This window comes from Hordeum vulgare, chromosome 2H (assembly GCF_904849725.1).
Source record: "Hordeum vulgare subsp. vulgare chromosome 2H, MorexV3_pseudomolecules_assembly, whole genome shotgun sequence".
Classification (NCBI taxonomy): Eukaryota; Viridiplantae; Streptophyta; class Magnoliopsida; order Poales; family Poaceae; genus Hordeum; species Hordeum vulgare.
Window position 1 is genome coordinate 646,798,649 of NC_058519.1, and position 14,271 is coordinate 646,812,919.

Below are 14,271 nucleotides of genomic sequence, written 5' to 3' on the forward strand. Positions count from 1 at the left end.
TTTGGGTTGAGAATTTGGGTGCAGTAAACCATGTCCCTTTGAGGATCTTTACCTTAATGGAAGAAGTACGCCTTCTTTTAATGCGAGTTGGGTGTGGGTGTTCAGTTATAGACCCTTGTTGGTTTAGTCTTGAAAAATATTCACGCATAAGATCCCTTGCTTACCTCACCTACCAAGAGACAATAATATCAGATGGAATGATATTCATATGTTGAAGCTATAGAAATCTGCAACTTCAAAGCTCGGAAGCACACAAAAATTACCTCTGACACAGAATCAATAGCAAGGCCTTGTGGCGACGATGAACTTTGTTGTATTTGTAATTGATTGACATCATGGTCACCAACCTAGTTACATGAAACAACAATGGTAAGGAAGTAACTATTTTATATTCAATGTTTGTGACATGAGTAAGAGTAACTATAGGCATACCTTTTCGAGCAAACGTGATAAATTAGTATACTGAGAAATGTCATGTTGTAAAGATGAGTGTGCCTCAACAGATCGAGTGTATTGGATTTCTGCAAACTGAAATATTAATACAAAGGTTTGAACTAACAAGGAATGACATAACAAGACAATTTAATTTACAAATAAACATGTGAATGGACGGGGCAGAGAAGTACATAGTACCATGTAAATGCACCATCAGCATGGTGTGCCAACCAACAATATTAGTGTTGATGATCGCCATGATACTGCTACATCAGGCATATGCGCATCTACGATTCCACCAACTATTCAAAGCGATATAAAATCCATCACCGCGATTCCACCAACTATTCCAAAAAACTAGATACTCCTACAAGAAGTCTGATGATGTTGTCTACTTCCCTAAACAGAAGGGCAAACAGAAGGACATATGATCGTCAGGTGAAGGTGCAGTACACCGGCTGCATCCGGAATCAAAATCTGGTTTACCCCTATTTGCCTTCTCACTCATTTAACTAGTTTGCTGAGTTTATCCTGCAACTAGAATTAATTTGAGAGCAAGTGGGTAAGTACGAGCAGGGGCGGAGCTTCCTTGAGGCCGAACTGGGCCGTGGCCCACCCAGGTTTTTGCCGTTCTTTTACCTATGCCTAGCATCTCAGCCCATAGCCCAACACCTGTAGGCTACAGCCTTAAGAACAAAGTACTCTACCTCAACCCTTTTCTAGTATTTCATTTCAAGCACGAAGGCTCCGTCCTCACATGAGCAACGTCGTAGTGGCACTAGGTTTAGCACCGGCAGTCGGCAAGGCAGTTGCACGGGCACACAACAGGGAGCAACCGCCACCCTAAAGTGTCTCACGTTGCAAGCTAGGGCACCAGCTGACCAGCCATAAGGTCCAACCATACAGCAGCGATGCAGCAGCATGCAGTGTTATCCGGATGACTAGCAAGTGATGACTCAAGCAATGCGCACTATTGTCTGTTACGCTGCACATACACAACCGCACATGCATAGTTTTCTTTTCCACCAAACGTCCCATTTATAAGTCGATGCCAATTTTCTATAGTCTGTTGGCTATATCACTCTGAACAGTATGAATTTCAATCATTTGACGAACAAAAGTCATATTCTGCACTGACTAATGCCTACCGAAACGTATAGTATAACTTAGATTTTTAAAGGCACTAGAACTGGACTTATCTAATCAGAGAAGGAGTGGACATTCAGATCACAGAAGGGGTGGGCATTCAGATCAGAGAATGGGTGGTCATTCAGATCAATACCAACCACAAAAGGTGTTGAAGCTGAACACCGACAAAGCCGTTGCCGCTAGCTTAAACGGCGCCGACGTCATTCAGATCCAAACGGCGCCGAGGCAGGTCGAGAAAGTGTCAGATTGATCCGGTGGTCGAGGTGGGGATGGGGGGCGGCTGCAGCCGATGGTCGTGCTGGTTGCTGAATGGCGGCGTGCTCGGCGTTGGAGGGCGGCGAGGTAGCCGCCAGAATGGGGACGTCGTGGACGCTCGGGCGGTGAGGCGACGGTTGGTCTAGGGTTGAGGTGGGGAAGGGGATTGCAGGCGACAGCCGGGCTCAGCGCTGAAAGGGCATTCTGATCAGTTAGGCGATTGATATATGATTTTTATTTTGCGTATTTTTAGGTAATTGGAAGGAAAATTAAGCACGAAATTAGAGGTTTTGCACAAGGAAAAATCTTGATTTTGTACCATCGATGGATGGTTGGAGGCAAATTTGGATCTATACCCTCGCAATAAAAAACAAATTTGGATCTATATATTTTTATCCATAAACAACTGGAGGAAAATTGTGTTGGAAGAAGCAAGACATTGTTGCATATATTTGTTTGTTTGACATGGACATAATTTGAAAGTATTTTTTGCATGAAAAATATATTTTAGAGGGAAATTAGGTATAGTTAAATAGTAGTGACGATTGGCGGGGCGGTGTTGTTATTACCATCGACAACAGTTGGTTAAACAAAAACATTGTAATTCGATCATCTGACCTTATTCCTCATCAATCGTCTGGGCCAAAATCACATCATTCCACACAACTACCAATGGAAGCTACGACCAGCGTGCGAGAAAGTTGCCACCGACAATGTTATAAGAAAACGCATGTGGGGGTGCTACAAAGTGGCGATGACGAGATGAGCCAATTGTGATCGACCACCGACGGTGCTGCAACAACAAATCTGAGAGGATAGCACATCGACCTAGTCTTGTCCTTCCTTCCACCTTCAAGGCGACAGAGAATAAGTGAAGAGGAGACCAACTACACTCACAGTTTTAAAATTTGGTCATACTTGTGGGACAAAAAAAACGGCAAACAGTATGTGCAGTGGTGCTAAAAAGTGGCGACGATGCGATGTGTCAGTGCTACTGAGCGTCGATGTGTCAGTGCTACTGAGCGTCGATAGTGTTGCAACACCAGATCTGAGTGGTTGGCACATCGAACCAATCTCCTCCTTCCTTCCAGCCCCACGGCGGCAGAGAATAAGGGAATAGGAGACCAACCACACCCACTGCCCATGTAAGCTACGATCGGCGTGGGAGAAAGCCGAAACCAAAAGGTCGACGACTTTTGATGCGTGCTAAGAGCAAATGTGGTGGTGGTGCAAAGTGGCCACGACGAGATGTGTTAGGTGGGATCGAGCACCGACAGTCCTGGAATGATAGATCTGAGAGGTGGGCACATCAAACCAGTCCACTCCTTCCTTCCACCTTCATGGCTTTGCACCGGTCACCCGAGTCCACGGACGGAAGTTAGGCAACCGTCAAGATTATGGGTCATCGCAACCACCTCTCCATTACATTAGACCTCAATTACAAAAAAAGGAACCATGCTGGTGACAGGACTGGAAAACCAGAACCGATGACCTAAGCAGTTGGCTAAGCTCCATGGACCGTCCATGCAATCAAATGGAAAAAATTGTTCGAAACATGTGTTTTAATATAAACCGGTGTTTCTAGAAAAGACCATAGTTTGATTAGTTTTCATTCATTATCAATAAGTTAGGGGTTTATCCCAAATCGATGGACATCAATCCATTTCCACCCCTTCCACCATCGTTGTTTCTTCCATTATCACGCGCAATCACCCCTTCCAATATGGGCACGACTATGTCTATTGTTCAAGCGAGCGAGCATATGGGATGGTCGACGTGCACGGAAAGCACCTGCCTATTTTCTATTTTGTTTTTGTACGTCTTTTTTTTCCTTTCCTTTCTATTTTTGTTTATACTTCAAAATATTATAAAATATATACATTTAAAAACACTATTAAAAACACAATTGAATAAATGTTGAATAAGTATTTAAAAAATATTGAATAAGTACTTAAAAATATTGAATAAGTATTGAAAATGTTGCCTAAGAATTTGGAAAGTGTTTAACAAGTATTCAAAAATGTTAAATAAATTCTAAAATGTTAAGAAAGTATCTATAAATCTTGAATAAGTATTACAAACTGTTGGACAAGTATTAAAAAAATGTTGAAAAAAATATTTAAAAATAATTAATAAATATTAAAATGATGAACAAGCATAAGAAAAAAAATGGAGAATAAAAAAGATAACCAAACAAAAAATGTATAATAAAAAATAAAATAGGAGAATACATTTAAAAGCAAACAATAAACAAAAAAAAGAGGATAAAACATAAAAAACTGGTTTTTTAATTTGTTTTTTAGCAACGGTCTTTTTATTTATTTATTTTTGAGAAAAAGCAACGGTGTTTAATTAGTTTCTTTAGGTTTTTTTTACTAGTGCTTCAACAGCCCACTTAAATGACCAACGTAGCCCAGCCCAACTGCCCCGCACAAGCCACTCGTCCAGCAGCGAGGCAATCGAGCCACGCATCCCCACTCCCCAGTAGCTGCGCCGCCGGCCGCCCCGCACTGCTCCACGTACACCAACCCTAGCAAGCCGCTGGTTGCCCGTCCCCGGATTCCGTTCGTTCCAAGTCACTCGCTCGCTCGTTGCTCTCCTTCTTCCCGTGATCCCGTCCCATCCCAAGTGAGCAGGTCACGCCGTCACGGCGCGCAGGGCGCTGGACGCCGCCTCGCCATACTGGAGTGCGTCGGCCGACCGGACGTTTGTCGCCGCCTCGCCGGATTGCCGAAACCAGGGTGCTGGTCGCCGCCTCGCCCACTTCTTCTCGGCTCGTCACACAAGCAACAACAGAGCAAAGCAAAGGTTTGCCTTTTTTTTACAGATTGATTACTAATTGCTACTGTATTTGTTTGATTGTGTTGCGCACTTCCTTGTATGAGATTAGTGAAAAGAATTAGAGATTGATATTTGGTATTTGGTGATTCCTATTGACACTCCATGAACCAAGCCTGTTTAAGGCATTATATGAAGACATGTTAGTTTTGTCTCTTGTCACTCAGCCCAGTAACTGCATTTCTTTTTGTTACACTTGTTAACTTCTCACATTTGATGCACAAAGGAGACAAGATTGAACATGAGCCTTTAATTTTGCCTAACCAAGCCGATCAACTGTTTTACCTAGAAGACGAACTGAACCCAGGTTGGTCAGTGGTGATGCAGGATAAACTACCTAGAAATAGATGTGACACTGGAAATGATGAACGCACACGAGACATAGAAGCTGAGCCATTCCATGTTTCTCACCTCACGGATATGTTTAAAGAGAGAAGGAAAGATCAACATTGGGTATGATATGATATTGAGGGAACAATTGTGGATGCTACTGATAATGGATTGATCAATAAGGTATTTATCTGTTCGAGCAACATTTTCATGATTATATCTACACTGTAGTTTTACCTGAAGTCAAAGCTGAGTTTGCATGACATTGAACCATTGTATGTTCTTGCAGATAGTTGGCTGAGCTTACACCCTTCAGAAAATCCGAAGGAATGAGGCCTTCCACTCAACATATAAACCTACCTTTTGTTTTTCTTTATTGCTTTTCAGTTTCTTCTGACCATCTAATAATGATGATCCCTAGGATTTGGCAACATCAATAGATCATCATCATCATCATGCAGCGTGTGTGCGCGAAGTTATTTTTTACACGAGTGCTAGACTCGGACAATAAGCCGTCGTGCTGGTGACGACATCAGCGGCAGACAACAAAAAATGTACATATATATTTGTAGTATGTTCACAGTAGGTCCTCATCGTATTTGTGATTCTGTTACTCTGACATACAAACAGTTTTCTACAAATGACCATCTTTTTCTTGATATATATTTATAATATCAATGAGTGAGTTCTCAAGATCGAAGTCAGATGGCCTGCCAGCCACTCAAGTGATTCTTTGACCACTGCATTTGGTCTCTTGATCGATCATATATTGTTGCATGTTCTCTTGTGATCTTGTTTTTTATGGCCAAGCCTGATATCGTGTTCTATTGTGATCTTGTTTCTGATAGCCAAGCCTGATATCTTGTTTGCTTCTGATCTTATGATCTTTAGGCCCTGCTTGGGATATTGGATACATTATCCACCTGTGATTCTTTAGAAGGGTATTATGTTGTGCACGGAAGATATACAGGTGTAAAAAAAAATAGAACCAAAACTGTTGTTTGGATAGCATTGTAATCTTTCACATGCAACAGCAGACAAGATGCTGCCCACTCAAGCAAGCCTCTAGCCTAGGATGTTCCACTTGAGGAAGCTGCTTAATTGAAGGTCGTGGCCACAGTCATCGGTGCATCGCCTCTCTTCGCCGTATGGTAGTTACGGTTGGCGGCGACATCGCATCGCCCTTGCTGCCCCATGGTTGTGAGGCTCTCCAACAAAAATAGTTGTGTGCCATCATGCGGTTTAAAATCATGCATGTAATGCATGGTTTGCATAAGAATAACACCTCAATAATTTAAAACGGTCGACAACAAAAATGTTTTAATAAAATAGTAAAATTGACTGTTTCGCTAGAAATACTAGTTGAATATATACGGTAGGAAATTCTAAACTGCGGAAACAAAGATGATTGGTAAATTGGGAATCGGCCCCAATACCTGGAAAATCACAGTAATTCAATTATCAAATAGATGTGCATAGCAATAAAATTTTGAAATGTCGCAATAACCCAATTCTCAAACAGACGTGAACCACTACCCAAAACAGGAAAATTACAATATCCAATTCCAATTATAATTCCTTTGATTTTTAAAATCTAGTCGTATGGTTTGGTTCTTGGCGAAGAAAGAATTAAAGAAAATAGAGGTTTGGACTTGAAGTAGATGGGCGAGTTACATCGCCGTAATAATTTCTCCAGTCATCTTGGAAAAAAAAAAAGTCAGCATGCGGCAATGCGAGGAAAAATGGCAAGGCTGTGAGGATTCAGTGAGGAGGACCATCAGGCAACATCGGCAGATACACAATAAAGCTGATCCATTAATCAGATTGATCAACCGATCTCGTGAGTGCATGACTGCATGGGCCGTTCCGCCGTAGGAGCGCTCATCAGTCGCTGGTGGTTGCGTTGCCGGTGCCCAACAATAATTTTTTACCGGTGTCACACGTTTATATGTGTTATATGTACGTATAATGTAATCAGAAAAATTACCCGGTGTCACACACACCGGTTGGCTCTACATGAGTCTACCCCTGGGGGCGGCTCAAGGTCGATGGTCTGATTATTAGTTTCACAAGTTTTGTTTATTTCACTAAAGAAGCACGATTGTTTTGATAATTTACTATTTTTTGCTAAGAGACCGACACACCTTAAAAATTCGTATGAGGCCTTGGTTCCTTTTTTTCTGGTCAGACCGCCGGTTCGGTTCTCAAAACAAATTCCACTCCATCGTGAGTATTGACATTAAATAATTAATTTTATATGATTATTTTAAAGTGTGCATTTCACATTTATCGTCATCGAGTCATCATAATTTTTCCTTTAAATATGGTTAATATGACATTCACTGCAACCATATCAAAAATAGTTCGGTATTTACCAACCAAATTGTATTGTTTTTTATACCATATTACCAAAAAATGAAAACACTTTACCAAAACAAGAACATATCTATAAAAGATCATGGACACACGGCCCCATGTGTCAAGGTATTTATGATCTATGTATGCAAATGATTTTAGGTTTTTCTAGTCTCACCTAAAATAGAGCCTGTAATACTATGTATCAACCATGATTATGTGTTACTAGCTCGTAACATTTCAATTACACATGTTTATATGTTACCATGTCAAAAGTCTATGTAACACATTCGACCAACACATATGTATATGTTACTATTACAATATCCAAGTAACAAATTTTGAGGCCTTATATAGTGTGTGTTACTGTCTTTCGTTTGACACAAAATGATGTGTTACAGTAATTTTCCTTGTCACACATATTTTAATCTGTTACATGATTGTGTTACTTAAAGTCTATTTTGTTGTAGTGTCCTCCTCCTTCTCCTTCTCCTTCTCTTATTTTTCTCTTCTTCTGCTTCTTCCTTCTTTTCATTTTCCTCTTCTCCTCTTCTCCTCTTCTTGGAGCTAAATTAGCTAAGTATGTATTTTTGGAGCTAAATGGGCTAATTATGACATTTTAGACGAAAACAAGCTAAGTATATTATATTAATGAGCTAACCAAGGTTCTTATGCCATTTTGAGCTTATTATGTCTTTAGGAGGTTAATTAGTGATTTTGATTAGCTAACCAAGGTTCTTATGATGTTTTTACCTAACTAAGCTAATTATGTCATTTTGGAGGATAATTAGCTAAGTATGTCTTTGTTGGGGAAAATAAGATAAATTGAAGAAGAGAGAGAAGAAGCAAGAAGAGAAGAAGGAGAAGAAAAAGAAGAAGGAGAAGAAGGAGTAGAAGAAGAAGAAAAGAAGAAGAAAAGAAGAGGAGAAGAAGAAGGAGAATAAGGAGGAGAGAAGAAGAAGGAGAAGAAGGAGGGCTCCTTATCCTTCTTCTCCTCCTTCTCCTTCTTCTCTTCTTCTTCTCCTCCTCCTTCTTCCCCTTCTCCTTCTCTTCTTTTTCTCTTCTTCTTCTTCTTCCTTATTTTCAATTCTCCTCTTCTCCACTCTTGGAGCTAAATTAGCTAAGTATGTATTTTTGGAGCTAAATGGGCTAATTATGAAATTTTAGAGGAAAACAAGCTAAGTATATAATCTTAATGAGCTAACCAAGGTTCTTCTGCCATTTTGAGCTTATTATGTTTTAGGAGCTTAATTAGTCATTTTGATGAGCTAACCAAGGTTCTTATGATGTTTTTACCTAACTAAGCTAATTATGTCATTTTGGAGAATAATTAGCTAAGTATGTCTTTGTTGGGGAAAATAAGCTAAATTGAAGAAGAAAGAGAAGAAGAAAGAAGAGAAGAAGGAGAAGAAGAAGGAGAGAAGAAGAAAAAGAAGAAGAGAAGAAGAAGGAGAAGAAGGAGAGAAGAAGAAGAAGGAGAAGAAGGAGGGCTCCTTCTCCTTCTCCTCCTCCTTCTCCTTCTTCTTCTCCTTCTTCTTCTCTTCTTCTTCTTCTCTTCTTCTTCTCTTCTTCTTCTTCTCTTCTTCTTCTTATTCATTCTTTTCATTTTTACTATTTCAATTGAGCTTATTATGTCATTTTGGAGCTAAATTAGCTAAGTTATGACACTAGTGGTTTCACTAACCATTTCGGAGCTAAATTAGTTAAGTTATGAAACTAGTGGTTTCACTAACCATTTTTCCTAGTAGAAATCAAGTAGGAGCTTATTATGTCATTTTGGAGAAAACTTACTACAGTGGTCATCCAGGAGGACAAACACCAGGGTTGCTCGCTCGGCTTCGTTTGGAGACAGTTGCCGTGGAGAAGGGTCGTGCGATGCCTGATACGTCTCCAACGTATCTATATGTTTTGATCGTTCCATGCTATTATATTATCAACTTTGGATGTTTTATATGCATGAATATGCTATTTTATATTATTTTTGGGACTAATCTATTGACCTAGAGCCGAGTGCCAGTTCCTGTTTTTCCTTGTTTTTGACCTTTTTCAGATAGGAATATCAAACGGAGTCCAAACGGAATAAAACTTTCGCCGTGATTTTTTATGGAAATTATCAAAAATACGAGAACAAAAAGATACCGGAGAGGAGTCCCGAGGAAGCTACAAGCCAGGGAGGCGCGCCCACCTGCCCTGGGCGTGCTCGTGACTCCCTCGTGGGTCCCCCTGACTTGTTCTCGATGCCATGTGGTCTTATAAATACAGAAACCTCCAGAAATAAACCTAGATCGGGAGTTCTGCCGCCGCAAGCCTCTGTAGCCACCAAAAACCAATCGGGAGCCCGTTCCGGCACCCTGCCGAAGGGGGAATCCATATCTGGTGGCCATCTTCATCATCCCGGCGATCTCCATGACGAGGAGGGAGTAGTTCTCCTTCGAGGCTGAGGGTATGTTCCAGTAGCTATGTGTTTGATCTCTCTCTCTTGTCTTCTTGAGATGTCTTGATCTCGATGTACCACGGGCTTTGCTACTATAGTTGGATCTTATGAGGTTCTTCCCCCTCTCCCTTCTTATAATGAATTGAGTTTTCCCTTTGGAGTTATCTTATCGGATTGAGTCTTTAAGAACACTTGATGTATGTCTTGCACGTGTCTATCTGTGGTGACAATGGGATATTCATGTGAGTACTTGATGTATTTTTTGGTGATCAACTTGCGGGTTTCGTGACATTGGGAACCTATGCATATGGGTTGGCACACGTTTTGACTCTCCGGTAGAAACTTCGGGGCACTCTTTGAAGTTCTATGTGTTGGTTGAATAGATGATTCTAAGATTGTGTGATGCATATCGTATAATCATGCCCACGGATACTTGAGGTGATAATGGAGTATATAGGTGACATTAGGGTCTTGGTTGATATGTGTCTTAAGGTGTTATTCTAGTACGAACTCTAGGATAGATTGAACGGAAACAATAGCTTCGTGTTATTTTACTACGGACTCTTGAATAGATCGATTAGAAAGAATAACTTTGTGGTGGTTTCGTACCCGACAATAATATCTTCGTTTGTTCTCCGCTATTAGTGACTTTGGAGTGACTCTTTGTTGCATGTTGAGGGCTAGTTATATGATCCAATTATGTTATCATTGTTGAGAGAACTTCATTAGTGAAAGTATGAACCCTAGGCCTTGTTTCCACACATTGCAATACCGTTCGTGCTCATTTTTATTATTATTTACCTTGGTGTTTTTATATTTTCAGATTACAAAAACCTATATCTACTATACATATTGCACTTGTATCACCATCTGTTCGCCGAACTAGTGCACCTATACAATTTACCATTGTATTGGGTGTGTTGGGGACACAAGAGACTCTTTGTTATTTGGTTGCAGGGTTGCTTGAGAGAGACCATCTTCATCCTACGCATCCCGCGGTTTGATAAACCTTAGGTCACCCACTTAAGGGAAAATTGCTACTGTCCTACAAACCTCTGCACTTGGAGGCCCAACAACGTCTACAAGAAGAAGGTTGCGTAGTAGACATCAATACTAATTTATTTTGCAGAAAAGACATCAATACTGCTGAGGAGTTATTTTGCAGAAAAGATATTTTGCAATGTCTCAGTTAGCATGATGACACTCAATTGTTAATACTAGTTTATAATGACCATTGAAATGAAACTCACCGTGCCAATCACAGAGAAGACGGGCATCGGAGGAGGGGCTTGATCGGTCTTCTCGTACATAGACTGTACATTCGGTTTTGAAGAGTCAGTCGTATTAGTTAGTAATGAAACAAACATTACACACATGATTTGGCTAATGTGAAAAAGAATCCTACCACAATAAGCTCGTACATGGCCAGGTGAGCCGCCTCATTTCGGGTCCTCTCCTCCTCAATCAACCGAGCCGTGGTCCGGTCCCTCTCCTCAAGAGCAGCCTGAAGAGCAGCCTGGCTTGCCGCTCTATCTTTCTCAAGAGCAGCCTCATTTGCCGCTCTCTCTTTCTTAAGAGCAACCTGCAACACCATTCCTCGTTACCACAGTAATGATCGATGGCCACACACACAATAAAATGGATGAAAGTTTTATGAGTCCGTACAACTAACCTCGATGGCAAGAACGACTCGCCGTGGACGAGGCATTATCTCAGGACAGGAGCTCAACTAGCGCGCCTTGATCTCCGGGAGAGTGAGTGGACAACGTATTATGCCATCTACAATGGCTATCGAGCCATGGGGCCTCCCGCCACCAGATATCATCACCAGCACTGGATCCAAAGGTTCCTAGCTCGGGTTAAAGTCCTACCCTTTCCAAGCCTTCCCCGTGTCCCTATATTTCACGAGCTTGTGGTGGGATGAGATGTTGGTGAAGTTATTTGGATCATCCAGGTCAAACTCAGACAATGCCTTCGCCTTCTTGTACGAGGCGGTATGGGCCATGCCATAAAGGTCGTACAACTATGGCATCTCCGTCTTATTGTGATGCGCCTGAAAGAGAGGAACAAAGTATTAGTAAGGGGCTCAAGCTAGCATGAAGAATGAATTGCATGAATCATGAAGCAAACCACATACCCAGTTCCATCCAAACTAAAGTAAGTTGCCACTTCCTTGATGGTGTGGCACACCAACCATTTGGCTACGCCGATCCTTCGCATTGTCGTGGACGGCTCGCCAGTTGCCTGCGCACCACTCATCCACCAACGCCTTCCAACAATCCATCTTATCCGCACACCATCTCAGGGGCACCTATAAGTTATTATAAAGAATTTTGAGCGCTACGCCTATGAATCAAATCAAGAAAACTACGTACAAGGCCTTAAGAATAGGTAATTACCTTCATGTCCTGCTCCTTCTTCAGATACTTTCCGCGGCACTCCTTCTTCTGCTTCTTAATACCACGCGTGGCGTAGTAGTCTCGAATGGCCTGCGGCCGAGCCTCATGGCGTAAGTTCTGTAATAACCTCCTACACTCGGCCTCGATAACCTTGGCCGCGTCCTCCTCATATCCCTCCTCACACCTATAGAAGGTCTGCAATCAAACGAAACAACACTGATTAGTACAATAATTAGCTCTATTGTTAATTTTAGATTGTGTAAAAGGATAATTTACCCAAAAGTTGTTGATCACCATCTCGGCCCTCATGTGGTACAAGAGACCATCTATAATCTCCTCCGGCGGGGCCTGCGCAGCCTGGTAGTGCTCCCAGGTAAATCCTAGTTGAAAAGACCTCGATGACGCCTAGAGGGGGGGGGTGAATAGGCTATTTTAAAACTTCTTCGGATTTGGCTTGAAACTAATGCGGAAATAAACTAAGAGGGTACTTGTCAAGCACAAATTCTAAATGCACTAGGCACTGCAATGTGTATCAACAACACGATCTACCAAGATGTACACAATACAGTTACTAACAAGCACAAGTAAGTTACACAAACTTACTTGAGCTATATCACACGAGAAGTAGGTGAACAACACAAGATACTAGATCACACTATATCACACGATATATCAAAAGCTGCAAGTATGAACGTGTGGATATAGAAGGTATGCTTGAATGATTAATCTTGTACAAGAAATAGCCAACACAATATAATGAGCACAAACAATATGCAATGTATGTATGCTCAAGTAACACAAATAAACCACAAGTAAGGAGTTAGGGTTAAGGATAACCAAGGTCACTGAGACGAAGATGTATCCCGATGTTCACTTCCTTGGAGGGAAGCTAGTCGCCGTTAGAGAGGTGGATGTTACCACAAAGGCACACCAACGGCACGAAGGCTCACCCTATTCTCCCTTTGAGATAACACCACGAAGGAGTTTCTCAACCACTAGTGGTAAGCCTTTGAGGTGGCTTCCAAACCCTCACAAACTTTTCCGGGGGGTAATCACACGGATTGATTCCTCTCCGAAGAACTCCTACCGCCTAGGAGTCTCCAACCTCCAAGAGTAACAAGATCACGGGGAATAATCAAAACTTGCTCAAATCTCAAATAGCTTGGGTTGAGAGAAGGAGAGGGAGACAATCTATCTTTTGATTGGAACAACTCTCAAAGGGGTTCACAAATGCTCTTGGGATCTAAGATTTGGTGTGAGCAAATGTGTGTGAGGTAGAAATGTGTTCTTATGAGGATATGGCTGTGTTGGACACCCTCTCACGAAGTGGGAGGGGGGTATATATAGTGAGGAGTGTAAAACAGCCGTTGGGGACACTTTAAGTCACACAGGGCTCGGACGTCCGGCAGTTTACAGAAGTCCGGGCGTCCGCAAGGGGTCGGATGTCCGACAGGGGTCGGTCGTCCGAGAGTTGTACCTATGTCTGGAAACACTGTGAGTTGAACAGGGACCGGACGTCCGGAGAAGGCCGGAAATTCGAGTTATTCGACTCAACTTCTTCTGGTGCAAGGTTCAGGATTTCTGAAGGGGTCGGACGTCCGGCCCTCAGACGTCCGGAGGGAGCCGGAAATCGGAGTTATAGAGCTCACGTTCTTTTGTTGCAGGGCTCCGAATTTCCGAAGCTGGTCGGTCAACCGGCCCTCAGATGTCCGGAGGGAGCCGGAAATCCGAGTTATAGGGCTCAAGTTCTTCTGGTGCAGGGCTCCGGATTTCCGAAGCCTGTCGGTTGTCCGACCCTTGACCGGCCCTCGGACGTCCGGAGGGAGCCGGAAGTCCGAGACATTAGACCTGTTTTGAGATAGGACCAGAGTAGAGAATATGTGGTATTGAGCAGAATAGTGGATATCTAGTTTGAGCAAGTTCATCACAAAAATCTGTGATCCCCTCTTAATAGTGCGGGATCCCTAAAGACTCAAGAATTGTAAAAGGGATACCCATGATCCATACTTGAGTGTGTACTTTTATTTGCTGATCATCACTCCGCACCGCTAACATCAAAGTAACTGATACCTTGAG

General features: G+C 42.1%; 1 long non-coding RNA gene across 1 annotated transcript; it reads left to right on the forward strand.

Moving 5' to 3' along the window:
• The first annotated feature begins 4,322 nt into the window (after window positions 1-4,322).
• On the forward strand, window positions 4,323-5,679 carry LOC123431195. The gene is made up of 2 exons (XR_006623049.1): window positions 4,323-4,647; window positions 5,297-5,679. It is a non-coding gene; the product is annotated as an uncharacterized LOC123431195 (long non-coding RNA).
• Window positions 5,680-14,271: the final 8,592 nt, after the last annotated feature.